Raw genomic sequence first — 27,419 nt, 5'->3', positions numbered from 1 at the left:
TTCTTACGGTTGTCGATAGGTTCTCTAAGGCGGCACATTTCATTCCCCTCGCTAAACTTCCTTCCGCTAAGGAGACGGCACAAATCATCATCGAGAATGTGTTCAGAATTCATGGCCTCCCGTTAGACGCCGTTTCAGACAGAGGCCCGCAATTCACGTCACAGTTTTGGAGGGAGTTCTGTTGTTTGATTGGTGCGTCCGTCAGTCTCTCTTCCGGGTTTCATCCCCAGTCTAACGGTCAAGCAGAGAGGGCCAATCAGACGATTGGTCGCATACTACGCAGCCTTTCTTTCAGAAACCCTGCGTCTTGGGCAGAACAGCTCCCCTGGGCAGAATACGCTCACAACTCGCTTCCTTCGTCTGCTACCGGGTTATCTCCGTTTCAGAGTAGTCTGGGTTACCAGCCTCCTCTGTTCTCATCCCAGCTTGCCGAGTCCAGCGTTCCCTCCGCTCAAGCGTTTGTCCAACGTTGTGAGCGCACCTGGAGGAGGGTGAGGTCTGCACTTTGCCGTTACAGGGCACAGACTGTGAGAGCCGCCAATAAACGCAGGATTAAGAGTCCTAGGTATTGTTGCGGCCAGAGAGTGTGGCTTTCCACTCGCAACCTTCCTCTTACGACAGCTTCTCGTAAGTTGACTCCGCGGTTCATTGGTCCGTTCCGTGTCTCCCAGGTCGTCAATCCTGTCGCTGTGCGACTGCTTCTTCCGCGACATCTTCGTCGCGTCCATCCTGTCTTCCATGTCTCCTGTGTCAAGCCCTTTCTTCGCACCCCCGTTCGTCTTCCCTCCCCCCCTCCCGTCCTTGTCGAGAGCGCACCTATTTACAAGGTACGTAGGATCATGGACATGCGTTCTCGGGGACGGGGTCACCAATACTTAGTGGATTGGGAGGGTTACGGTCCTGAGGAGAGGAGTTGGGTTCCGTCTCGGGACGTGCTGGACCGTTCACTCATTGATGATTTCCTCCGTTGCCGCCAGGATTCCTCCTCGAGTGCGCCAGGAGGCGCTCGGTGAGTGGGGGGGTACTGTCATGTTTTGTCTTAGATTGTCTTGTCATTATGCTTTCCCTTCTGTTCATTTTCCCCCTGCTGGTCTTTTTAGGTTCGTTCCCCTTTTTCTCTCTCCCTTCCTCTCTCTCTTCTCTCTATCGTTCCGTTCCTGCTCCCAGCTGTTCCTATTCCCCTAATCAATCATTTAGTCTTCCCACACCTGTTCCTTATCTTTTCCCCTGATTAGAGTCCCTATTTCTTCCCTTGTTTTCCGTTCCTGTCCTGTCGGATCCTTGTCTATTGTTCACCGTGCTGTGTCTGTGTATCGCCCTGTCGTGTCGTGTTTCCCTCAGATGCTGCGTGGAGAGCAGGTGTCTGAGTCTGCTAGGTTCAAGTGCCTTCCCGAGGCAACCTGCAGTTCTTGATCGAGTCTCCAGTCTGTTCTCGTCATTACGAGTGGAATTATGTCTTATGTTTGTAGAAATACTTTACTGGATTAAAGACTCTGTTTTCGCCAAGTCGCTTTTGGGTCCTCATTCACCTGCATGACACATATATGTTATTTCATAGTTTTCATGTCTTCATTATTATTCTACAATGTAGAAAATAGTAATGTCACATCTAATCCTGCTCCTTCCCTCCAGTGTTCAACGTCGCCGGTTTACTAACCACCCGTCCTGGCTTTCATCATTACGTGAACCTGTGCTTCATCAATAGGCACACCTGGACTCCATCTGATTACCTCCCCTATATGTTTCACTCTCTTAGTTCTGTTCCGAAGGCAGTATTGACTATGTGTTTCATGTCTGTACGCTACTCCTGTATCTTGTGTTGTTCCGTTTATTATTAAACCACCTGCACTTGATTCCCGACTTCCAGCGTCCACATTACAGAACACTGCCTCGCAAAATGGAAGCAGCAGGAAATCAGGACATCTCCCAGACGGTTGATGATCAGGGATACCTACTTCGTAAGCACCATGACCAGCTGGCGCAACTGGGGACGGCTATGGAAGAGGTTCTTCTCAGTCTTCAAAGTCTAGAACATGCCCTAGAGGCGTTGCCTTCCACTAGCGGAGGATACTCTGCCACTAGTCGACCCAGCACATCAGTCCATTCAGCAGTCTGCCCAGGTTCGAATCAAATCCAATTTTATTTGTCACATACACATGGTTAGCAGCTGTTAGTTCAAGTGTAGCGAAATGCTTGTGCTTCTAGTTCTGACAATGCAGTAATAACCAACAAGTAATCTAGCTAACAATTCCAAAACTACTACCTTATAGACACAAGTGTAAGGGGATAAAGAATATGTACATAAAGATATATGGATGAGTGATGGTACAGAGCGGCATAGGCAAGATACAGTAGATGGTATTGAGTGCAGTATATACATATGAGATGAGTATGTAAACAAAGTGGCATAGTTAAAGTGGCTAGTGATACATGTATTACATAAGGATGCAGTAGATGATATAGAGTACAGTATATACGTATACATATGAGATTAATAATGTAGGGCATGTAAACATTATATTAGGTAGCATTGTTTAAAGTGGCTAGTGATATATTTTACATCATTTCCCATCAATTCCCATTATTAAAGTGGCTGGAGTTGAGTCAATGTGTTGGCAGCAGCCACTCAATGTTAGTGGTGGCTGTTTAACAGTCTGATGGCCTTGAGATAGTCTCTCGGTCCCAGTTTTGATGCACCTGTACTGACCTCGCCTTCTGGATGATAGCGGGGTGAACAGGCAGTGGCTCGGGTGATTGTTGTCCTTGATGATCTTTATGGCCTTCCTGTGACATCGGGTGGTGTAGGTGTCCTGGAGGGCAGGTAGTTTGCCCCCGGTGATGCGTTGTGCAGACCTCACTGCCTTATGGTTGTGGGCGGAGCAGTTGCCGTACCAGGCGGTGATACAGCCCGACAGGATGCTCTCGATTGTGCATCTGTAGAAGTTAGTGATGCCCGTTTGTCCCTCCTGGATAAATATGACGGAACCCCAACTAAATGCTGTGGCTTCCTACTCCAGTGCTCCCTCTATTTTACGCATCAGACGGGAGTTCCCACCACCAAGAGGTCCAAGGCTCCCACCGTTATTTCTCTACCGATTGGGCTATCTGTCTGGGAGAGATGAGAGGAGGAGCTGACTTCATATGAGGGGTTTATGGCTCTGTTCATAGGTATTTTTGATCATCCACCGGAGGGCAGAGAGGGGGGTGAGCGCCTACTCCAACTACGGCAGCATGACCTGACCACTGCCGAGTACACGCTCACTTTCTGGACAGTAGCAGCATCCAGCAGATGGAATGAGCCTGTGCTCAGTATTATCCAAATAGGACTGCGCGAGTAGGTCCAAACAGAACTGGCATGTCAGGACGCAATCATCGGGATGGCCATCCGGTTGGACAATCCACTTCGGAGGCGTCGGTACCCACACCCCTTCTCTCCCTCCCTCAGTGAACACTCTGTAGCAGAGCCTGAACCTATGGAGGTAGGGGTCACATGCCTACTTAGGATCAATTTGATCTTCCACCTCCTGGGACAGGTGTGAGTATCCCATCTTCATCAGTTTCTGTTAAACCCTTTTAATTGTCAATCACACTGTCACTTTTGTACTGTTTCTACAGGGCTAGTGGATTCTGGTTCCGCAGGGAACTTTATTGACCAGACCCTCTCTGAACATCCCCTCATACCTGCTCTCCTCTCCGTTTCCGGTTCAAGCCCTTGATAATTGGCCACTAGGATCTGGAACCATCACACACAACACCACACCACTCACCCTCACTGTAGAGTCCATTCATCAGGAAGACATCCCCTTCATCACTAGTGCACCAGCTCCAAGTGCACCAGCTACAAGTAAAAATAAAGAAAAACCCTTGAATGAGTAGGTGTTCATACGTTCGACTGGTACTGTACAGTTTTCTGAGGGTTAGGAGAATATCCCATCAACATCCCACCAAACACACACAGTTATTAATGTTCTCAGAAAATAAGTTATTAATGTTCTAGACACATTTTATGGGAACGTTGCAAGAACATTTCTGTGTATCAGTTGTAAGGACGTCTCATGATGGAACCAAAGAAATGTTCTCCACCAAAAAATAATAATTGACATTACTCCTTGTTACTGTTGCCGAACCAGTCAAGGCCTTGAGTGGTGAACCACTGACCCATTCACAGCTCTTCGTCTGTTGGCAAGATTAGGGATACGCACACTCAATGCTTTTAACAGTGTTTTCAACTTACATTTGGGAAGTATTCAGAATCCTTGACTTTTTCACATTTTGTTACATTACAGCCTTATTCTAAAATGTATTAAATTATTTTTCCCCCTCATCAATCTACACACAATACCCAATGACAAAGTGAAAACATTTTTTTTTGTTGCAAATGTATAAAAAAATATCACAATTACATAAGTATTCAGACCCTTTACTCAGTAATTTGTTGAAGCACCTTTGGCAGCGATTACAGCCTTGAATCTTCTTGGGTATAATGCTACAAACTTGGCACACCTGTATTTAGGGAGTTTCTCTGCAGATCCTCTCAAGCTCTGTCAGGGTGGATGGGTAGCGTAACTGCACAGAGATGTTTGATCGGGTTCAAGTCTAGGCTCTAGCTGGGCCATGTAAGGACATTCAGAGATTTGTCCCGAAGCCACTCCTTCATTGTCTTGGCTGTGTGTGTCACGGCTTGGTCATTGTATTTTGTGGTTTTGTTATATGTTTGGGTAGGCCAGGGTGTGACATGGGTTTATATGTTGTGTTTCGTATTGGGGTTTGTATTATTTGGGATCGCGGCTGATTAGGGGTGTGGTATAAGCTTGGCTGCCTGAGGCGATTCTCAATTAGAGTCAGGTTCTTATCGTTGTCTCTGATTGGGAACCATATTTAGGTAGCCTGAGTTCGCTATGTATTTCGTGGGTGTTTGTACCTGTCTCTGTGTTGTAGTCACCAGATAGGCTGTAATTAGTTTCACGTTCCGTTCTGTTGTTTTTGTAGTTAGTATCAGTTATTTCATACACCGCGTTCTTTCATTAAAGTCATGAGTAACCAACACGCTGCATTTCGGTCCGACTCTCTTCTTTCAACAGACGAATGCCGTGTGCTTAGAGTCATTGTCCTGTTGGAAGATGAACCTTCTCCCCCAGTCTGAGGTCCAGAGCGCATCAAGGATCTCTCTGTATGTTGGTATTTTGCTCTGTTCATTTTTCCTTAACCCTGCCTAAGCACAGCACTTAACACAAATTACTGATGATTGGCTGAGAGAAATTGATGATAAAAAGATTGTGGGCGCTGTTTTATTAGACTTCAGTGCGGCTTTTGACATTATCGATCATAGTCTGCTGCTGGAAAAACATATGTGTTATGGCTTTATACCCCCTGCTATATTGTGGAAAAATAGTTTCCTGTCTAACAGAACAGAGAGGGTGTTATTTAATGGATGCCTCTCTAACATAATCCGGGTAGAATCAGGAATTCCCCAGGGCCCCTTACTTTTGTCAATCTTTACTAACGATATACCACTGGCTGTGAGTAAGGCCAGTGCGTCTATGCATGGGGGTGACTCAACACAACAAGCATCAGCTACTACAGCGACTGAAATGACTGCAACACTTAACAAAGAGCTGCAGTTAGTTTCAGAATGGGTGGCAAAGGAATATGTTTTCTAATTATTACAAAATCTAAAAGCATTGTATTTAGGACAAATGATTCACTAAATCCTAAACCCCAACTAAATGATGTTATGAATAATGTGTAAATTGAGCGAGTTGAGGAGACTAAAACTGCTTGGAGAAACCCTGGATTGTAAAAATGTCATGGTCAAAACATGTTGATGCAACAGTAGCTAAGATGGGGAGAAGTCTGTCCATAATAAAGCACTGCTCTGCCTTAACAACACTATCAACAAGGCAGGTCCAACAGGCCCTAGTTTTGTCACACCTGGACTACTGTTCAGTCGTGTGGTCAGGAGCCACAAAAAGGGATGTAGGAAAATTACAATTGGCTTGGAACAGGGCAGGACAGCTGGCACTTAAATGTACACAGGGAGATAACATTAATGATATGTATGTCAATCTCTTATGGCTCAAAGTGGAGGAGAGATTGACTTCATCACAACGTGTCTTGTAAGAAGTGTTGACAAGGTGAATGCACTGAGCTGTCTGTTTAAACTACTAGCACATAACCCGAACACCCATGCATACCCCACAAAACATGCCACCAAAGGTCTCTTCACTATCCCGAAGTCCAGAACAGACTATGGGAGGCACACAGTACTACATAGAGCCATGACTACATGGAACTCTATTCCACGTCAGGTAACTAGCACTCTACACACACATACATTGAAATAACGTTGTATGATGGTATTATACATTTGTTATTGTAGATATGTAGTGGTGTAATAATGTTATATGATGTACTGTTTTATCTTTTGTTTTATGGGTAATGTAAGGGCCTTAATGTTTTTGGACCCCAGGAAGAGTACCTGCTTGCAATGGAAGCAGCTAATGGGGATCCCTAGTAAATACAAAATACAAACAGTAACAAGGTGTGATGTGTAATTGTTTTTTTGTGTGAAAGAATGTTTCTTTGGGAACATCAGGCAATTTCCTGACAACTGATACACAGAAATGTCCCTGCAACGTTCTCATGATCCAATTTATTATTATAACTTGTTGTAATAACCTGTGGTAAAGTATTTTTTATGTTGTTGTTGCTGTATTGATGTAATTTGTGTCCTAAGGGCACACTTGTAAATGATAAGACCAATTTGAGAAGGTCGGTCAAATTTTATTTAAAAAAATTCAGGGTAAGTCAATTGAGTCAGGGTGTTGAGACTTACCCTGAATTTTTTAAAATAAAATTTGACCGACCTTCTCAAATTGGTCTTATGTATCAAAATTTGTAATGTTGTTTTTTATATTGGATAAAAGTAGAGACTCAGTGCTATAAACTGGTATATCATACATTGCATTTTTGAGGAACAATGGGAAAGTAATTCTGCTTTGAAAGTTGATAAACTTGTAAACTCACTTTTGAGAAAATGGCCTTTGAATGTTTTGGTACCTACTGGAGAGCTCTCCTTTGTCTACACCCATTCAGCATTGATCACACCCTCTTCAGCAAGCCCCACCCAGCTCTTTAAGGATACACATGTGAGGTCATGTCCTAAACAGTGAGTAGTGTAGTAACGATTTGACTAAAAGTGGTAAAAGTATTAGCCTACAATAAGGAAAAAGTCCATGTAAACAGAAAGTGTGCAGATAAAAATATTTTTTAAATATTAGATGACGCTTACCCAGACACACTTGTCTAAATTGATGGGCCATGTGAAATAAATGCTATAACCCCCAGTCACATCCAGTGGTGGAAAAAGTACTAAGTTGTCATACTTGAGTAAAAGTAAAGAAAAATGAAAGAAAATTACTCAAGTAAAAGTAAAAGTCACCCAGTAAAATACTACTTGAGTAAAAGACTAAAAGCATTTGGTTTTAAAAAATATCAAAAGTAAATGGAATTGTTCAAATGTAGTTAAGTGTCAAAAGTAAAATTATAAATCATTTAAAATTCCTTACATTAAACCTGACGGCACAATTTTCTTTTCTATTTTTTATTTGACGGATAGCCAGGGGCACACTCCAACCCTGAGACATAATTTACAAACGAAGCATTTGTGTTTAGTGAGTCTTCCAGATCAGATGCAGTAGGGAAGACCAGGCAATTGGACAATTTTCCAGTCAAAATGTAACGAGTACCTTTGGGTGTCAAGGAAAATTAATCGAGTGAAAAGTACATTATTTTCTTTCGGCATGTAGTAAAGTAAAAATTGCCCAAAATATAAATAGTAAAGAAAGTACAGATACCCCCCAAAAATACTTCAGTAATTTAAAGTATTTTTACTTGGGTACTTTACACCACAGGCCACACCTTGCTATGAAGATGGGTCTCTACAGAAGGTGTAAACGGTACAGCCAAATGGCTACTTGCATAGTAGCAATATCAGAAATAGATAGTGTCAATATCTGTGTCATGAGAGAGTCATTTGAATAGAGGCACTGCAGATTGTGCTGGTCACTGGTCTGTCTGAAACACACATGAACAAGGGAATCCATATTCGGTGAGCCTGTTTCTGTCCTGCTCTTGACTTTGGTGCAGGGCATGTGATGTCCATAGCCTCTTCGTCGCAAAACTCCCTGATATTCTCAAAAATATATATTTCTGTAGCTGTGTCCAGTCCAGGTGGTGCTTGTACAGGCAGACCATATATGGGAGGAAGGGTCCCGACAGTCCGAATGCTCCTTGGCGACAACAACACCAGGCAACAACACCAGACAACAACACCAGGCAACAACACCAGGCAACAACACCAGGCTCCAGAGCTTTGAAGTTGTAAAACAGGAAATAACAAAAAAATGTGAAGACATTACAACCTTGCACAACATCAATTCACCTCCCAAGTTTAGATAAGAAAAATAACCTCATACAATGCAATGAAAATGATATTCACCTGAAGTGCTGGTACTGCTTGATCTGTGGCAGCAGCCTGAAGTACAGAGTCAGGTGTTGTTGCCAGCCATAGCTTTCCACCAGCACCGTAACATCCTCCAGTTCAACCAGCTGTGGGATGTTGACCCCTGTCACAGTGCTGTCCTTCACAACACCAGCATCTCAGACAAAGTGTTCCCTCTGGTCTTTCTAAAGTGCTGCTGGATGAGGCCGAAGCACCAGTCAGGGGCAAACTTGGTGTGGCCTGTGATCACAAAGTGAAGGTCGAGACTGTGGTGGAGCTTGTGCATGGTCTGCCAGGCATAATACCAGAACACAAACTTGCTTTTGTTTTGGCCAATGCAGTTATCACAATTCAGGTCCACACGTGTTTCCCAACTCCGTAGTTGATGAAGAAATGGTGCATGTAGTTAATGACATGCTGGATCAATGCTGGATGACATGCCTTTATCAATCAAGTAGTTGACTTGTTGTGGAATTCCTTCACAGCAGACACCAAACAAGCCACACTTGCAAGGAGTTAAAAAGTAGATGGGACCTGGCTGCATAGAGTCAGAAGGATAGTGCACCTGCAAACAACAAAAGAACATTAAGATCAATTACAATCAATTGTCTCATCCTTGTCAGTCTGTCTTTACACAGCTCAGTGAAAATAATTTTCCATCAGCTGATGTAAGAAGGGCCTTATAAATAAATTTGATTGATTTGATTAATCCATTTTGAATTCAGGCTCTAACACAAAAAAATGGGATAAGTCAAGGGATATGAATACTTTCTGAAGGCACTGTAAAATGGTTAAAATTATTTTACAGGTCAGAGGTTGTCCTGTGACCTAATTTATTCATTTAAGCTGATGAGTAGCATCATTACTCTAGTTCCTTTTTAAAATAATGTGGCACAAAGGAGGCAGAAGAATATGGGTGGTCCATCTGTAGCTCAGTTGGTAGAGCATGGCGCTTGTAACGCCAGGGTAGTGGGTTCGATCCCCGGGACCACCCATACGTAGAATGTATGCACACATGACTGTAAGTCGCTTTGGATAAAAGCGTCTGCTAAATGGCATATATACATATATATATATAATAGAGTTGTAGAATATTAACTAAATGAGCAGTTTACACCCTGCTCATTCATTCCATTGTCATCAGCCTTACTGTAAAAGCTGTACTGACATCAATAGCCTTCAGGTGCCTCAGGGTATTTACATTTATTAATGATCCCCATTAGTTTCTGCCAAGGCAGCAGCTACTCTTTCTGGGGTCCAGCAACAAATATTACAAGACCTTACATTTCACAACACTTTAGCCAATATATTTAGTGTGTTCCCTCAGGCCACTACTCCACTATCACATATTACAAAACAACATCCATGTGTTTGTGTATGTAGAGTGTCTTAACATCAAATCACATGCGCCAAATACACTGCTCAAAAAAATAAAGGGAACACTTAAACAACACAATGTAACTCCAAGTCAATCACACTTCTGTGAAATGAAACGGTCCACTTAGGAAGCAACACTGATTGACAAAACATTTCACATGCTGTTGTGCAAATGGAATAGACAACAGGTGGAAAATATAGGCAATTAGCAAGACACCCCCAATAAAGGAGTGGTTCTGCAGGTGGGGACCACAGACCACTTCTCAGTTCCTATGCTTCCTGGCTGATGATTTGGTCACTTTTGAATGCTGGCGATGTTTTCACTCTAGTGGTAGCATGAGACGGAGTCTACAACCCACACAAGTGGCTCAGGTAGTGCAGCTCATCCAGGATGACACATCAATGCGAGCTGTGGCAAGAAGGTTTGCTGTGTCTGTCAGCGTAGTGTCCAGAGCATGGAGGCGCTACCAGGAGACAGGCCAGTACATCAGGAGATGTGGAGGAGGCCGTAGGAGGGCAACAACTCAGCAGTAGGACCGCTACCTCCGCCTTTGTGCAAGGAGGCGCACTGCCAGAGCCCTGCAAAATGACCTCCAGCAGGCCACAAATGTGCATGTGTCTGCTCAAACGGTCAGAAACAGACTCCATGAGGGTGGTATGAGGGCCCGATGTCCACAGGTGGGGGTTGTGCTTACAGCCCAACACCGTGCAGGACGTTTGGCATTTGCCAGAGAACACCAAGATTGGCAAATTCGCCACTGGCGCCCTGTGCTCTTCACAGATGAAAGCAGGTTCACACTGAGCACGTGACAGACGTGACAGAGTCTGGAGATGCTGTGGAGAACGTTCTGCTGCCTGCAACATCCTCCAGTATGACCGGTTTGGCGGTGGGTCAGTCATGGTGTGGGGTGGCATTTCTTTGGGGGGCCGCACAGCCCTCCATGTGCTCACCAGAGGTAGCCTGATTGCCATTAGGTACCGAGATGAGATCCTCAGACCCCTTGTGAGACCATATGCTGGTGCGGTTGGCCCTGGGTTCCTCCTAATGCAAGACAATGCTAGACCTCATGTGGCTGGAGTGTGTCAGCAGTTCCTGCAAGAGGAAGGCATTGATGCTATGGACCTCCCGTTCCCCAGACCTGAATTCAATTGAGCACATCTGGGACATCATGTCTCGCTCCATCCACCAACGCCACGTTGCACCACAGACTGTCTAGGAGTTGGCGGATGCTTTACTCCAGGTCTTGGAGGAGATCCCTCAGGAAACCATCCGCCGCCTCATCAGGAGCATGCCCAGGCATTGTAGGAAGGTCAAACAGGTACGTGGAGGCCACACACACTACTGAGCCTCATTTAGACTTGTTTTAAGGACATTACATCAAAGTTGGATCAGCCTGTAGTGTGGTTTTCCACTTCAATTTTGAGTGTGACTCCAAATCCAGACCTCCTTGGGTTAACATATTTGATTTCCATTGATAATTTTTGTGTGATTTTGTTGTCAGCACATTCAACTATGTAAAGAAAAAAATATTTAATAAGAATATTTAATTAATTCAGATCTAGGATGTGTTATTTTAGTGTTCCCTTTATTTTTTTGAGCAGTGTACAACGAAAGCCCTTAACTAACCAACAATTCTTTAAGAAGTCTTGAGAAACAAAAAGTGTTAAGTAAAAAATAGAAAATTAAAGTAACAAATCATTCAACAGCAGCAGTAACATAACGATAGCGAGGCTATATACAGGGAGTTCCAATTTGGAGTCAATGTGCAGGGGCACTGGTTAGTTGAGGTAATTGAGGTAATATGTACATGCAGTACAGTTAAAGTGTTAAAGTGACTATGCATAGATAATAAACAGAGAGTAGCAGCAATGTAAGAGAGGGGTCTGGGCAGGCCTTTCATTAGCTGTTAAGGGGTTTTATGGCTTGGGGGTAAAAGCGGTTAAGAAGCCTTTTGGACCTAGACTTGGTACAATTTTCTGGGCCTTCCATACCTTCTGACACAGCCTGGTATAGAGGTCCTGGATGGCAGGAAGCTTGGCCCTGGTGATGTACTGGGCCGTATACACTACCCTCTTTAGTGCCTTGCAGTCGGAGGCCATGCAGTTGCCATACCAGGCAGTGATGCAACCCGTCAAGATGCTCTCGATGGTGCAGCTGTAGAACCTTTTGAGGATCTGAGGACCCAAGCCAAATCTTTTCCATCTCCTGAGGGGGAATAGGCTTTGTCGTGCCCTCTTCACGACTCTCTTAGTGTGTTTGGATCATGAAAGTTTGTTGGTGATGTGGACACCAAGGAACATGAAGCTCTCAACCTGTTCCACTGCAGCCCCGTCGATGAAAATGGAGGTGTGCTTGGTCCACCTTTTCCTGTAGTCCACAATCATCTCCATTGTCTTGATCACGTTGAGGGAGAGGTTGTTGTCCTGGCACCACACAGCCAGGTCTCTGACCTCCTCCCTATAGGCTGTCTCATCGTTGTTGGTGATCCGGCCTACCACTGTTGTGTCATCTGCAATTTGATGATGGTGTTGGAGTCGTGCCTGGCCATGCAACCATGAGTGAACAGCGAGTATAGGAGGGGACTGAGCACGCACCCTTGAGGGGCCCCAGTGTTGAGGATCAGCGTGGCGGATGTGCTGTTACCTACCCTTACCACCTGGGGAGGCCTGTCATGAAGTCCAGGATCCAGTTGCAGAGTGAGGTGTTTACTCCCAGGGTCCTTAGCTTAGTGATGAGCTTTGGGGGCACTATGGTGTTGAACACTGAGCTGTAGTCAATGAAAATAATTCTCACATGCATGTTACTTTTGTCAAGGTGGGAAAGGGCAGTGTTGAGTGCAATAGAGATTGCATCATCTGAGGATCTGTTGGGGCAGCATGCAAATTGAAGTGGGTCTAGGGTTTCTGAGATAATGGTGTTGATGTGAGCACTTCATGGCTACAGACGTGAGTGCTACAGGTTGGTAGTCATTTAGACATGTTACTTTAGTGCTCTTGGGCACAGGGACTATGGTGGTCTGCTTGAAACATGTTGGTATTACAGACTGAGTTGAAAATGTCAGTTGAAAATGTCAGTGAAGACACTTGTCAGTTGACCAGCGCATGCTCAGAATACACGTCCTGGTAATCCGTCTGGCCCTGCGGGCCTTGTGAATGTTGACCTATTTAAAGGTCTTATACTCACATCGGTTACGGAGAGCGTGATCACACAGTCGCCCGAAACAGCTGATTCTCTCACGCATGCTTCAGGCTTACTTGCCTCGAAGCGAGCAAAGAAGTAATTTAGCTCATCTGGCAGGCTCTTGTCACTAGGCAGCTCAAGGCTGTGCTTCCCTATGTAGTCTGTAATAGTTTGCAAGCCTTGCCACATCCGACGAGCGTCGGAGCCAGTGTAGTACAATTCAATCTTTGTCCTGTACTGAAGCTTTGCTTGTTTGATGGTTCATCAGAAAGCATAGCGGGATTTCTTATAAACCTCCGGGTTGGAGTCCCGCTCCTTGAAAGCGTCAGCTCTAAATTAAATTAAATGTTATTGGTCACATGCACATGGTTAGCAGATGCTATTGTTAGTGTAGCAAAATGCTTACCCTTTAGCTCAATGCGGATGTTGCCTGTAATCCATGGCTTCTGGTTGGGGTATGTATGTACAGTCACTGTGGGGATGACGTCATCAATGTACTTATTGATGAAGCCAGTGACTGATGTGGTTTACTCCTCAATGCCATTGGAAGAATCCCAGAACATATTCCATTATGTGCTAGCAAAACAGTCCTGTAGCTTAGCATCTACTTCATCTGATGACTTTCTTATTCACCGAGTCACTGGTGCTTCCTGCTTTCGTTTTTGCTTGTAAGCAGGAGGCAGGAGGATAGAATTATGACCAGATTTGCCAAATGGAGGGCGAGATACTCTACCTCAGGCGAGCAAAACCTCGACACTTCCTTAGATTTCGTGCACCAGCTGTTGTTTACAAATATACATAGACCGACACCCCTTGTCTTACCAGAGGCCGCTGTTCTATCCTGCGGAAAAAGCTTAAAACCTGCCAGTTGTATGTTATTCATGTCATCGTTTAGCCACGACTTGGGCTTAATTAGATATTACAGTTTTTAATATCCCGTTGGTAGGAAATACTTGATCGTAGTTTGTCTATTTTATTATCGATTGATCGTATGTTGGCTAACAAATAACGGGGGAAAAACATACACAATAGCGCAATAGGTTACGGGATCGTAAAACGGCAGCCATCTCCATCTTCGCAATTCTTCACATGTATGTGTATGTGTGCCTGTGTGTGTGTGTCTCTTCACAGTCCCCGCTGTTCCATAAGGTGTATTGTTTATCATTTTTAAAATCTGATTCTATTGCTTGCATCAGTTACCTCACGTGGAATAGAGTTCCATGCAGCCATGGATCTATGTAGTACTGTGCAACTCCCATAGTCTGATCTTGACTTGTGAAGAGACCTTTCATGGCATGTCTAGTGGAGTATGCATCGGTGTATGCGCTGTGTGCTAGTAGTATAAACAGACCCCTCGGTGCATTCAGCATGTCAACACTTCTTACAAAAACAAGTAGTGCTGAAGTCAATCTCTCCTCAACCTTGAGCCATAAGAGATGTACATGCATATTATTAATGTTAGCTCTAAGTGTACTTTCAATGGCCAGTCATGCTGTCCTGTTCTGAGCCAATTCAGAGGTTCTTCTTTTTGGCACCTGACCACACGACTGAACAGTAGACCAGGTATGACAAAACTAGAGCCTGTGGGACCTGCCTTGTTAAAAAGACAGAGTAACGCTTTATTATGGACAGACTTCTCCCATCTCAGCTATTGTTGCATCAACATGTTTTGACCATGACCGTTTACAATCTAGGGTTACTCCAAGCCATTTAGTCACCTCAACTTGCTTAATTTCCACATTATTTATCACAAGATTTTGTTGTGGCTTAGGATTTAGTGAACTTATTCATGGCCATTCTTTCTGAAACTAACTGAACCTAAGTGTTGCAGTGATTTCACTCGCTGTGTCATGTTTTGTCTTAGATTGTCTTGTCATTTTGCTTTTCCCTCTGTTCATTTTCCCCCTGCTGGTCTTTTTAGGTTCGTTCCCCTTTTTCTCTCTCCCTTCCTCTCTCTCTTCTCTCTATCGTTCCGTTCCTGCTCCCAGCTGTTCCTATTCCCCTAATCAATCATTTAGTCTTCCCACACCTGTTCCTTATCTTTTCCCCTGATTAGAGTCCCTATTTCTTCCCTTGTTTTCCGTTCCTGTCCTGTCGGATCCTTGTCTATTGTTCACCGTGCTGTGTCTGTGTATCGCCCTGTCGTGTCGTGTTTCCCTCAGATGCTGCGTGGAGAGCAGGTGTCTGAGTCTGCTAGGTTCAAGTGCCTTCCCGAGGCAACCTGCAGTTCTTGATCGAGTCTCCAGTCTGTTCTCGTCATTACGAGTGGAATTATGTCTTATGTTTGTAGAATTACTTTACTGGATTAAAGACTCTGTTTTCGCCAAGTCGCTTTTGGGTCCTCATTCACCTGCATGACAGAAGGATCCGACCAAAGAATGGACCCAGCGACTACAGACGTTCGTAACACTGCCGTCGAGATCCAAGGAGCCATGCTCGGCAGACACGAGCAGGAATTGTCTGCTGCTCGCCATGCCGTGGAGAACCTGTCCGCTCAGGTTTCCGACCTCTCTGGACAGTTCCAGAGTCTTCGTCTCGTGCCACCTGTTACTTCCTGGCCTGCCGAGCCTCCGGAACCTAGGGTTAATAACCCACCTTGCTACTCCGGGCAGCCCACGGAGTGCCGCTCCTTTCTCACCCAGTGTGATATTGTGTTCTCTCTCCAACCCAACACATACTCTAGCGAGAGAGCTCGGGTTGCTTACGTCATTTCACTCCTTACTGGCCGGGCTCGAGAGTGGGGCACAGCTATCTGGGAGGCAAGGGCTGATTGTTCAAACAATTACCAGAACTTTAAAGAGGAGATGATTCGGGTTTTTGACCGTTCAGTTTTTGGTAGGGAGGCTTCTAGGGCCCTGGCTTCCCTATGCCAAGGTGATCGATCCATAACGGATTACTCTATAGAGTTTCGCACTCTTGCTGCCTCTAGTGACTGGAACGAGCCGGCGCTGCTCGCTCGTTTTCTGGAGGGACTCCACGCAGTGGTCAAAGATGAGATTCTCTCTCGGGAGGTTCCCTCCAGTGTGGACTCTTTGATTGCTCTCGCCATCCGCATAGAACGACGGGTAGATCTTCGTCACCAAGCTCGTGGAAGAGAGCTCGCGTCAACGGTGTTTCCCTGCTCCGCATCGCAACCATCTCCCTCCTCTGGCTCAGAGACTGAGCCCATGCAGCTGGGAGGTATTCGCATCTCGACTAAGGAGAGGGAACGGAGGATCACCAACCGCCTGTGCCTCTATTGCGGATTTGATGGACATTTTGTCAATTCATGTCCAGTAAAGGCCAGAGCTCATCAGTAAGCGGAGGGCTACTGGTGAGCGCTACTACTCAGGTCTCTTCATCTAGATCCTGTACTACTATGTCGGTCCATCTACGCTGGACCGGTTCGGGTGCTACATGCAGTGCCTTGATTGACTCGGGGGCTGAGGGTTGTTTCATGGACGAAGCATGGGCTCGGAAACATGACATTCCTTTCAGACAGTTAGACAAGCCTACGCCCATGTTTGCCTTAGATGGTAGTCATCTTCCCAGTATCAGATTTGAGACACTACCTTTAACTCTCACAGTATCTGGTAACCACAGTGAGACTATTTCTTTTTTGATTTTTCGTTCACCTTTTACACCTGTTGTTTTGGGTCATCCCTGGCTAGTATGTCATAATCCTTCTATTAATTGGTCTAGTAATTCTATCCTATCCTGGAACGTTTCTTGTCATGTGAAGTGTTTAATGTCTGCCATCCCTCCCATTTCTTCTGTCCCCACTTCTCAGGAGGAACCTGGCGATTTGACAGGAGTGCCGGAGGAATATCATGATCTGCGCACGGTCTTCAGTCGGTCCCGAGCCAACTCCCTTCCTCCTCACCGGTCGTATGATTGTAGTATTGATCTCCTTCCGGGGACCACTCCCCCTCGGGGTAGACTATACTCTCTGTCGGCTCCCGAACTTAAGGCTCTCGAGGATTATTTATCTGTGTCTCTTGACGCCGGTACCATAGTGCCTTCTTCCTCTCCGGCCGGGGCGGGGTTCTTTTTTGTTAAGAAAAAGGACGGTACACTGCGCCCCTGCGTGGATTATCGAGGGCTGAATGACATAACGGTTAAGAATCGTTATCCGCTTCCCCTTATGTCATCAGCCTTCGAGATTCTGCAGGGAGCCAGGTGCTTTACTAAGTTGGACCTTCGTAACGCTTACCATCTCGTGCGCATCAGAGAGGGGGACGAGTGGAAAACGGCGTTTAACACTCCGTTAGGGCATTTTGAGTACCGGGTTCTGCCGTTTGGTCTCGCCAATGCGCCAGCTGTTTTTCAGGCATTAGTTAATGATGTTCTGAGAGACATGCTGAACATCTTTGTTTTTGTCTATCTTGACGATATCCTGATTTTTTCACCGTCACTCGAGATTCATGTTCAGCACGTTCGACGTGTTCTACAGCGCCTTTTAGAGAATTGTCTTTACGTGAAGGCTGAGAAGTGCTCTTTTCATGTCTCCTCCGTTACTTTTCTCGGTTCCGTTATTTCCGCTGAAGGCATTCAGATGGATTCCGCTAAGGTCCAAGCTGTCAGTGATTGGCCCGTTCCAAGGTCACGTGTCGAGTTGCAGCGCTTTTTAGGTTTCGCTAATTTCTATCGGCGTTTCATTCGTAATTTTGGTCAAGTTGCTGCCCCTCTCACAGCTCTTACTTCTGTCAAGACGTGTTTTAAGTGGTCCGGTTCCGCTCAGGGAGCTTTTGATCTTCTAAAAGAACGTTTTACGTCCGCTCCTATCCTCGTTACTCCTGACGTCACTAGACAATTCATTGTCGAGGTTGACGCTTCAGAGGTAGGCGTGGGAGCCATTCTATCCCAGCGCTTCCAGTCTGACGATAAGGTTCATCCTTGCGCTTATTTTTCTCATCGCCTGTCGCCATCTGAACGCAACTATGATGTGGGTAACCGCGAACTGCTCGCCATCCGCTTAGCCCTAGGCGAATGGCGACAGTGGTTGGAGGGGGCGACCGTTCCTTTTGTCGTTTGGACAGACCATAAGAACCTTGAGTACATCCGTTCTGCCAAATGACTTAATGCCCGTCAAGCTCGTTGGGCGTTGTTTTTCGCTCGTTTCGAGTTTGTGATTTCTTACCGTCCGGGTAGCAAAAACACCAAGCCTGATACCTTATCCCGTCTGTTTAGTTCTTCTGTGGCTTCTACTGATCCCGAGGGGATTCTTCCTTATGGGCGTGTTGTTGGGTTGACAGTCTGGGGAATTGAAAGACAGGTTAAGCAAGCACTCACGCACACTGCGTCGCCGCGCGCTTGTCCTAGTAACCTCCTTTTCGTTCCTGTTTCCACTCGTCTGGCTGTTCTTCAGTGGGCTCACTCTGCCAAGTTAGCTGGTCATCCCGGTGTTCGAGGCACTCTTGCGTCTATTCGCCAGCGCTTTTGGTGGCCGACTCAGGAGCGTGACACGCGCCGTTTCGTGGCTGCTTGTTCGGACTGCGCGCAGACTAAGTCGGGTAACTCTCCTCCTGCCGGTCGTCTCAGACCGCTCCCCATTCCTTCTCGACCATGGTCTCACATCGCCCTAGACTTCATTACCGGTCTGCCTTTGTCTGCGGGGAAGACTGTGATTCTTACGGTTGTCGATAGGTTCTCTAAGGCGGCACATTTCATTCCCCTCGCTAAACTTCCTTCCGCTAAGGAGACGGCACAAATCATCATCGAGAATGTGTTCAGAATTCATGGCCTCCCGTTAGACGCCGTTTCAGACAGAGGCCCGCAATTCACGTCACAGTTTTGGAGGGAGTTCTGTCGTTTGATTGGTGCGTCCGTCAGTCTCTCTTCCGGGTTTCATCCCCAGTCTAACGGTCAAGCAGAGAGGGCCAATCAGACGATTGGTCGCATACTACGCAGCCTTTCTTTCAGAAACCCTGCGTCTTGGGCAGAACAGCTCCCCTGGGCAGAATACGCTCACAACTCGCTTCCTTCGTCTGCTACCGGGTTATCTCCGTTTCAGAGTAGTCTGGGTTACCAGCCTCCTCTGTTCTCTTCCCAGCTTGCCGAGTCCAGCGTTCCCTCCGCTCAAGCGTTTGTCCAACGTTGTGAGCGCACCTGGAGGAGGGTGAGGTCTGCACTTTGCCGTTACAGGGCACAGACTGTGAGAGCCGCCAATAAACGCAGGATTAAGAGTCCTAGGTATTGTTGCGGCCAGAGAGTGTGGCTTTCCACTCGCAACCTTCCTCTTACGACAGCTTCTCGTAAGTTGACTCCGCGGTTCATTGGTCCGTTCCGTGTCTCCCAGGTCGTCAATCCTGTCGCTGTGCGACTGCTTCTTCCGCGACATCTTCGTCGCGTCCATCCTGTCTTCCATGTCTCCTGTGTCAAGCCCTTTCTTCGCACCCCGTTCGTCTTCCCTCCCCCCCCTCCCGTCCTTGTCGAGAGCGCACCTATTTACAAGGTACGTAGGATCATGGACATGCGTTCTCGGGGACGGGGTCACCAATACTTAGTGGATTGGGAGGGTTTACGGTCCTGAGGAGAGGAGTTGGGTTCCGTCTCGGGACGTGCTGGACCGTTCACTCATTGATGATTTCCTCCGTTGCCGCCAGGATTCCTCCTCGAGTGCGCCAGGAGGCGCTCGGTGAGTGGGGGGGTACTGTCATGTTTTGTCTTAGATTGTCTTGTCATTTTGCTTTTCCCTCTGTTCATTTTCCCCCTGCTGGTCTTTTTAGGTTCGTTCCCCCTTTTTCTCTCTCCCTTCCTCTCTCTCTTCTCTCTATCGTTCCGTTCCTGCTCCCAGCTGTTCCTATTCCCCTAATCAATCATTTAGTCTTCCCACACCTGTTCCTTATCTTTTCCCCTGATTAGAGTCCCTATTTCTTCCCTTGTTTTCCGTTCCTGTCCTGTCGGATCCTTGTCTATTGTTCACCGTGCTGTGTCTGTGTATCGCCCTGTCGTGTCGTGTTTCCCTCAGATGCTGCGTGGAGAGCAGGTGTCTGAGTCTGCTAGGTTCAAGTGCCTTCCCGAGGCAACCTGCAGTTCTTGATCGAGTCTCCAGTCTGTTCTCGTCATTACGAGTGGAATTATGTCTTATGTTTGTAGAATTACTTTACTGGATTAAAGACTCTGTTTTCGCCAAGTCGCTTTTGGGTCCTCATTCACCTGCATGACACGCTGTAGTAGCTGACGTGTATAGTGTTGAGTCACCCGCATACATAGACACACTGGCTTTACTCAAGTGACATGTCATTAGTCAAGCTTGAAAAAAGTAAAGGGCCTAGACAACTTCCCTGGGGAATTCCTGATTCTACCTGGATTATGTTGGAGAGGCTTCCATTAAATAACATCCTCTGTGTTCTGTTAGACAGGTAACTCTTTATCCACAATATAGCAGGGGGTGTAAAGCCATAGCACATACATTTTTCCATCAGAAGATTATGATCTATAATGTCAAAAGCCTCGCTGAAGTTTAACAAAACATATCCTACAATCAATTTTATAATCAGTTTCTCTCAGCCAATCATTAGTCATTTATGTAAGTGTTGTGCTTATTGAATGTCTTTCCTATAAGCGTAATGAAAGTCTGTTGTCAGTTTGTTTACAGTAAAATAGCATTGTATCTAGTCAAACACAATTTTTTCCAAAAGTTTAGGTTGGTAACAAGCTGATTGGTTGGCTATTTGTGGGCTTTACTATTCTTTGGTAGCAAAATTACTTTTGCTTCCCTCCAGGCCTGAGGGCACACACTTTGTAGTAGGCTTTGATTGAAGATATGTCAAAAAGGAGTGGCAACAATGTCCACTTTTATCCTCAGTAATTTTCCATCCAAGCTGTCTGGCTTGTCATTGTTGTTGTCATTGTTGTTGTTATTGTTGATAGACAACAATCATTTTTTTGCCTCTTCCACACTCACTTTACGGAATTCAAAATGACAATGCTTGTCCTTCATTATTTGATCAGTTATACTTTCATGTATAGTGTCAGCGTTTGTTGCTGGCACGTCATGCCCAAGTTTGCTTATCTTGCTAATGAACAAAATTATTAAAGTATTTGGCAATATCAGTGAATTTTGTGATGATTAAGCCATCTGATTTAATGATTTAAAGGTTCTCCAAACCTTTTTACTATTATTCTTTGTCATTTATATTTGTTTCATAGTGTAGTTTAGTGTAGTCATAGTGTAGTTTCAATCCACTGGGATTTAACCTTTTTTTATAGTCAATTTCTTAATGGGTGCATGGTTATTAGTAACTGGAATAACCAATTTCTGGTTGCTCCTCATTATACACCACAGACCAACAAACATTCAACAAATTAGGAATCACTACAACATGTATCACATGTCCTCGTATACACTATATTAGGCCCGGCCTTTGGAACTTTGGTTTTCATAGAAATTGCTACTATATTGTGATTACTACATCCGATGCAGTTTGAAACAGCTTTAAAGAAATGTTCTGCAACATTAGAAAATATGTGATCAATACAGGTTGATGATTTCATTACTCTGCTGTTTGTAACTACCCTGGTAAGCTGATAACCTGAAGCAGGTTGCAAGCACTAGTTACAATTTGAAGTGTTTTGTTGAGTGGGCAGCTTGATGAAAGCCAATCCATATTTAAATAACCCAGAAAATACCTAGGTAGCCTAGTGGTTAGAGTGTTGGACTTGTAACCGAAAGGCTGCTAGATCAAATCCCTGAGCTGACAAGGTAAAAACCTGCTCTGCCCCTGAACAAGGCAGTTAACCCACTAGGCTGTCATTGAAAATAAGAATTTGTTCTTAAGTGACTTATCTAGTTAAATAAAGGTGTAAATGAAAATACATACATTATCAAGCATTTCACATGTTACCCAGATACTGACTGTTAACATGTGGTGGTCTATTGCAGCTTTGCACCAGTATGGGCTTTAGGTGGGGCAGATGAACCTGTAGCCATATTACTTCAACAATATGTAACTCTATATATGTAAATGTAGGACTGTGGTTTTGAATGTGGCAACACCTCCTTCTGCATTTCTGTAATTTCTGTAGATGTTATAACAATGTATTGCTACCACTGTACCTCCAGGCTCTGATCAGGCCTACACCCAAACAAGGGCACTGCGTTCATCCACCTCTGACCTGCTCGCCTCCCTACCACTGAGGAAGTACAGCTCCCGCTCAGCCCAGTCAAAACTGTTCACTGCCCTGGCCCCCCAATGGTGGAACAAACTCCCTCACGACGCCAGGACAGCGGAGTCAATCACCACCTTCCGGAGACACCTGAAACCCCACCTCTAGTGTTCCGGTTGGAGCGAGTGGTCGCATCTGCACGTCGCTCCAACGGGTAGTATAACGGGTAGTATAACTTTTTCATTATATTTCATTATATCACAACGGTTTGATTTGTCTTATCTTAGCAATTTCTTCTCAGCTAGCTACATAGCCGTCTTTGTATCAAAGATAATTGCGTAATTATCGTATTTCGCCGTCCTAACGTAGTCTTCACTAGCCAGCTAGCTAACGTCCACTGATTAGCTGCACTGGAGAAACTGTTACACTCAACTGAACGACTTGATTAGTTTAGTGTTAGCTAGCTACATAGCTGTCTTTGCTGTCTTCGTATCATCGTATCATCGTATCCAAGATAATTGTGTTGTTTAGGTTTAGAGTGTGTAGTCTTAGAGTGATTATCTTAATTTACCGAGGTTAGCTAGCCAGCTATTTGTCGTCCTTAACGTAGGTGACTCTGCTAGCTAGCCAACAGCTAGCCAACGCTAGCCAACGTCTTCTGTATAGAACTCAACTACCCGGTCGCATTCACAGGTTGTATCACATTTTCACTTCATTTTCATTACAGTACAACGGTTTGATTTGTTTGATCGTAGCTAGCTACTTAGCTAGCTACATAGCCGTCTTTGTATCAAAGATAATTGTGTAGTCTAGAGCGATTTTCTAGGTTCGCTAGCCATCTATTGTCGTTCTTTTAACGCAACGTAACGTAAACAACACTGCTAGCTAGCCTGCTAGCCCCGAATAGCAACACTGCAGAAACTATTACACTCAACGGAACGACTTGATTAGTGTAGTGTCAACAACGCAGCCACTGCCAGCTAGCCTACTTCAGCAGTACTGTATCATTTTAATCATTTTAGTCAATAAGATTCTTGCTACGTAGCTTAACTTTCTGAACATTCGAGACGTGTAGTCCACTTGTCATTCCAATCTCCTTTGCATTAGCGTAGCCTCTTCTGTAGCCTGTCAACTATGTGTCGGTTTATCCCTGTTCTCTCCTCTCTGCACAGACCATACAAACGCTCCTCACCGCGTGGCCGCGGCCACCCTACTTTGGTGGTCCCAGCGCGCACGACCCACGTGGAGTTCCAGGTCTCCGGTAGCCTCTGGAACTGCCAATCTGCGGTCAACAAGGCAGAGTTCATCTCAGCCTATGCCTCCCTCCAGTCCCTCGACTTCTTGGCCCTGACGGAAACATGGATCACCACAGACAACACTGCTACTCCTACTGCTCTCTCTTCGTCCGCCCACGTGTTCTCGCACACCCCGAGAGCGTCTGGTCAGCGGGGTGGTGGCACCGGGATCCTCATCTCTCCCAAGTGGTCATTCTCTCTTTCTCCCCTTACCCATCTGTCTATCGCCTCCTTTGAATTCCATGCTGTCACAGTTACTAGCCCTTTCAAGCTTAACATCCTTATCATTTATCGCCCTCCAGGTTCCCTCGGAGAGTTCATCAATGAGCTTGATGCCTTGATAAGCTCCTTTCCTGAGGACGGCTCACCTCTCACAGTTCTGGGCGACTTTAACCTCCCCACGTCTACCTTTGACTCTTTCCTCTCTGCCTCCTTCTTTCCACTCCTCTCCTCTTTTGACCTCACCCTCTCACCTTCCCCCCTACTCACAAGGCAGGCAATACGCTCGACCTCATCTTTACTAGATGCTGTTCTTCCACTAACCTCATTGCAACTCCCCTCCAAGTCTCCGACCACTGCCTTGTATCCTTTTCCCTCTCGCTCTCATCCAACACCTCCCACACTGCCCCTACTCGGATGGTATCGCGCCGTCCCAACCTTCGCTCTCTCTCCCCCGCTACTCTCTCCTCTTCCATCCTATCATCTCTTCCCTCCGCTCAAACCTTCTCCCACCTATCTCCTGATTCTGCCTCCTCAACCCTCCTCTCCTCCCTCTCTGCATCCCTTGACTCTCTATGTCCCCTATCCTCCAGGCCGGCTCGGCCCTCCCCTCCCGCTCCGTGGCTCGATGACTCATTGCGAGCTCACAGAACAGGGCTCCGGGCAGCCGAGCGGAAATGGAGGAAAACTCGCCTCCCTGCGGACCTGGCATCCTTTCACTCCCTCCTCTCTACATTTTCCTCCTCTGTCTCTGCTGCTAAAGCCACTTTCTACCACGCTAAATTCCAAGCTGCTGCCTCTAACCCTAGGAAGCTCTTTGCCACCTTCTCCTCTCTCCTGAATCCTCCGCCCCCTCCCCCCTCCTCCCTCTCTGCAGATGACTTCGTCAACCATTTTGAAAAGAAGGTCGACGACATCCGATCCTCGTTTGCTAAGTCAAACGACACTGCTGGTTCTGCTCACACTGCCCTACCCTGTGCTCTGACCTCTTTCTCCCTCTCTCTCCAGATGAAATCTCGCGTCTTGTGACGGCCGGCCGCCCAACAACCTGCCCGCTTGACCCTATCCCCTCCTCTCTTCTCCAGACCATTTCCGGAGACCTTCTCCATTACCTCACCTCGCTCATCAACTCATCCCTGACCGTTGGCTACGTCCCTTCCGTCTTCAAGAGAGCGAGAGTTGCACCCCTTCTGAAAAAACCTACACTCGATCCCTCCGATGTCAACAATTACAGACCAGTATCCCTTCTTTCTTTTCTCTCCAAAACTCTTGAACGTGCTGTCCTTGGCCAGCTCTCCCGCTATCTCTCTCTGAATGACCTTCTTGATCCAAATCAGTCAGGTTTCAAGACTAGTCATTCAACTGAGACTGCTCTCCTCTGTATCACGGAGGCGCTCCGCACTGCTAAAGCTAACTCTCTCTCCTCTGCTCTCATCCTTCTAGATCTATCGGCTGCCTTCGATACTGTGAACCATCAGATCCTCCTCTCCACCCTCTCCGAGTTGGGCATCTCCGGCGCGGCCCACGCTTGGATTGCGTCCTACCTGACAGGTCGCTCCTACCAGGTGGCGTGGCGAGAATCTGTCTCCTCACCACGCGCTCTCACCACTGGTGTCCCCCAGGGCTCTGTTCTTGGCCCTCTCCTATTCTCGCTATACACCAAGTCACTTGGCTCTGTCATAACCTCACATGGTCTCTCTTATCATTGCTATGCAGACGACACACAATTAATCTTCTCCTTTCCCCCTTCTGATGACCAGGTGGCGAATCGCATCTCTGCATGTCTGGCAGACATATCAGTGTGGATGACGGATCACCACCTCAAGCTGAACCTCGGCAAGACGGAGCTGCTCTTCCTCCCGGGGAAGGACTGCCCGTTCCATGATCTCGCCATCACGGTTGACAACTCCATTGTGTCCTCCTCCCAGAGCGCCAAGAACCTTGGCGTGATCCTGGACAACACCCTGTCGTTCTCAACTAACATCAAGGCGGTGGCCCGTTCCTGTAGGTTCATGCTCTACAACATCCGCAGAGTACGACCCTGCCTCACACAGGAAGCGGCGCAGGTCCTAATCCAGGCACTTGTCATCTCCCGTCTGGATTACTGCAACTCGCTGTTGGCTGGGCTCCCTGCCTGTGCCATTAAACCCCTTCAACTCATCCAGAACGCCGCAGCCCGTCTGGTGTTCAACCTTCCCAAGTTCTCTCACGTCACCCCGCTCCTCCGTTCTCTCCACTGGCTTCCAGTTGAAGCTCGCATCCGCTACAAGACCATGGTGCTTGCCTACGGAGCTGTGAGGGGAACGGCACCTCAGTACCTCCAGGCTCTGATCAGGCCCTACACCCAAACAAGGGCACTGCGTTCATCCACCTCTGGCCTGCTCGCCTCCCTACCACTGAGGAAGTACAGCTCCCGCTCAGCCCAGTCAAAACTGTTCGCTGCCCTGGCCCCCAATGGTGGAACAAACTCCCTCACGACGCCAGGACAGCGGAGTCAATCACCACCTTCCGGAGACACCTGAAACCCCACCTCTTTAAGGAATACCTAGGATAGGTTAAGTAATCCCTCTCACCCCACCCCCCCTAAGTTTTAGATGCACTATTGTTAAGTGACTGTCCCACTGGATGTCATAAGGTGAATGCACCAATTTGTAAGTCGCTCTGGATAAAGTAAAGTGTCTTTGAATACCTAAATGACTTAAATGTAATGTAAATGTAAATAGTGTCTGCTAAATGACTTAAATGTAATGTAAATGTAAATAAATTGGAAGACACATTGTGAGAGCAACTTCTCCCAACCATCCAGGAACAGTTTGGTGACGAACAATGTCTTTTCCAGCATGATGGAGCACCTTGCCATAAGGCAAAAGGTGATAACTAAGTGGCTTGGGGAACAAAACATCAATATTTTGGGTCCTTGGCCAGGAAACTCCCCAGACCTTAATCCCATTGAGAATTTATGGTCAATCCTCAAGAGGTGGGTGGAGAAACAAAAACCCACAAATTCTGACAAACTCCAAGCATTGATTATGCAAGAATGGTCTGCCATCAGTGTGGCCCAGAAGTTAATTGACAGCATGTTGGCAGGCAGATTGCAGAGGTCTTGAAAAAATAAGGGTCAACACTGCAAATATTGACTCTTATGAAATGCTTGTAGTTATACTTCCATAGTAACATCTGACAAAAATATCTAAAGACACTGAAGCAGCAAACTTTGTGAAAATTAATATTTGTGTCATTCTCAAAATGTTTGGCCGTGACTGTACAGTAATCTTTAAATCATCCCACAGATTCTCATTGGATTGAGGTCTGGGCTTTGACTGGGCCATTCCAAGACATTTAAGTGTTTCCCCTTAAACCATTTAAGTGTTGCTTTAGCAGTATGGTTAGGGTCATTGTCCCGTTGGAAGGTAAATCTCCGTCCCAGTCTCAAATCTCTGGACGACTGAAACAGGTTTCCCTCAAGAATTTCCCTGTATTTAGCGGCATCCTTCATTCCTTCAATTCTGACCAGTTTCCCAGTCCCTGCCGATGAAAAACACCCCCACAGCATGATGCTGCCACCACCATGCTTCACTGTGGGGATGGTGTTCTCTGGGTGATGAAAGTTGTTGGGTTTACGCTAGACAGGGTTTTTCTTGATGGAGAAAAGCTCAATTTTAGTCTCATCTGACCAGAGTACCTTCTTCCATATGTTTGGGAAGTCTCCCACATGCATTTTGACGAACACCTAACGTGTTTGCTTATTTTTTTC

Source organism: Oncorhynchus gorbuscha, linkage group LG16 (assembly GCF_021184085.1).
Source record: "Oncorhynchus gorbuscha isolate QuinsamMale2020 ecotype Even-year linkage group LG16, OgorEven_v1.0, whole genome shotgun sequence".
Lineage (NCBI taxonomy): Eukaryota > Metazoa > Chordata > Actinopteri > Salmoniformes > Salmonidae > Oncorhynchus > Oncorhynchus gorbuscha.
Note: the sequence above shows the minus strand (reverse complement) of the source record.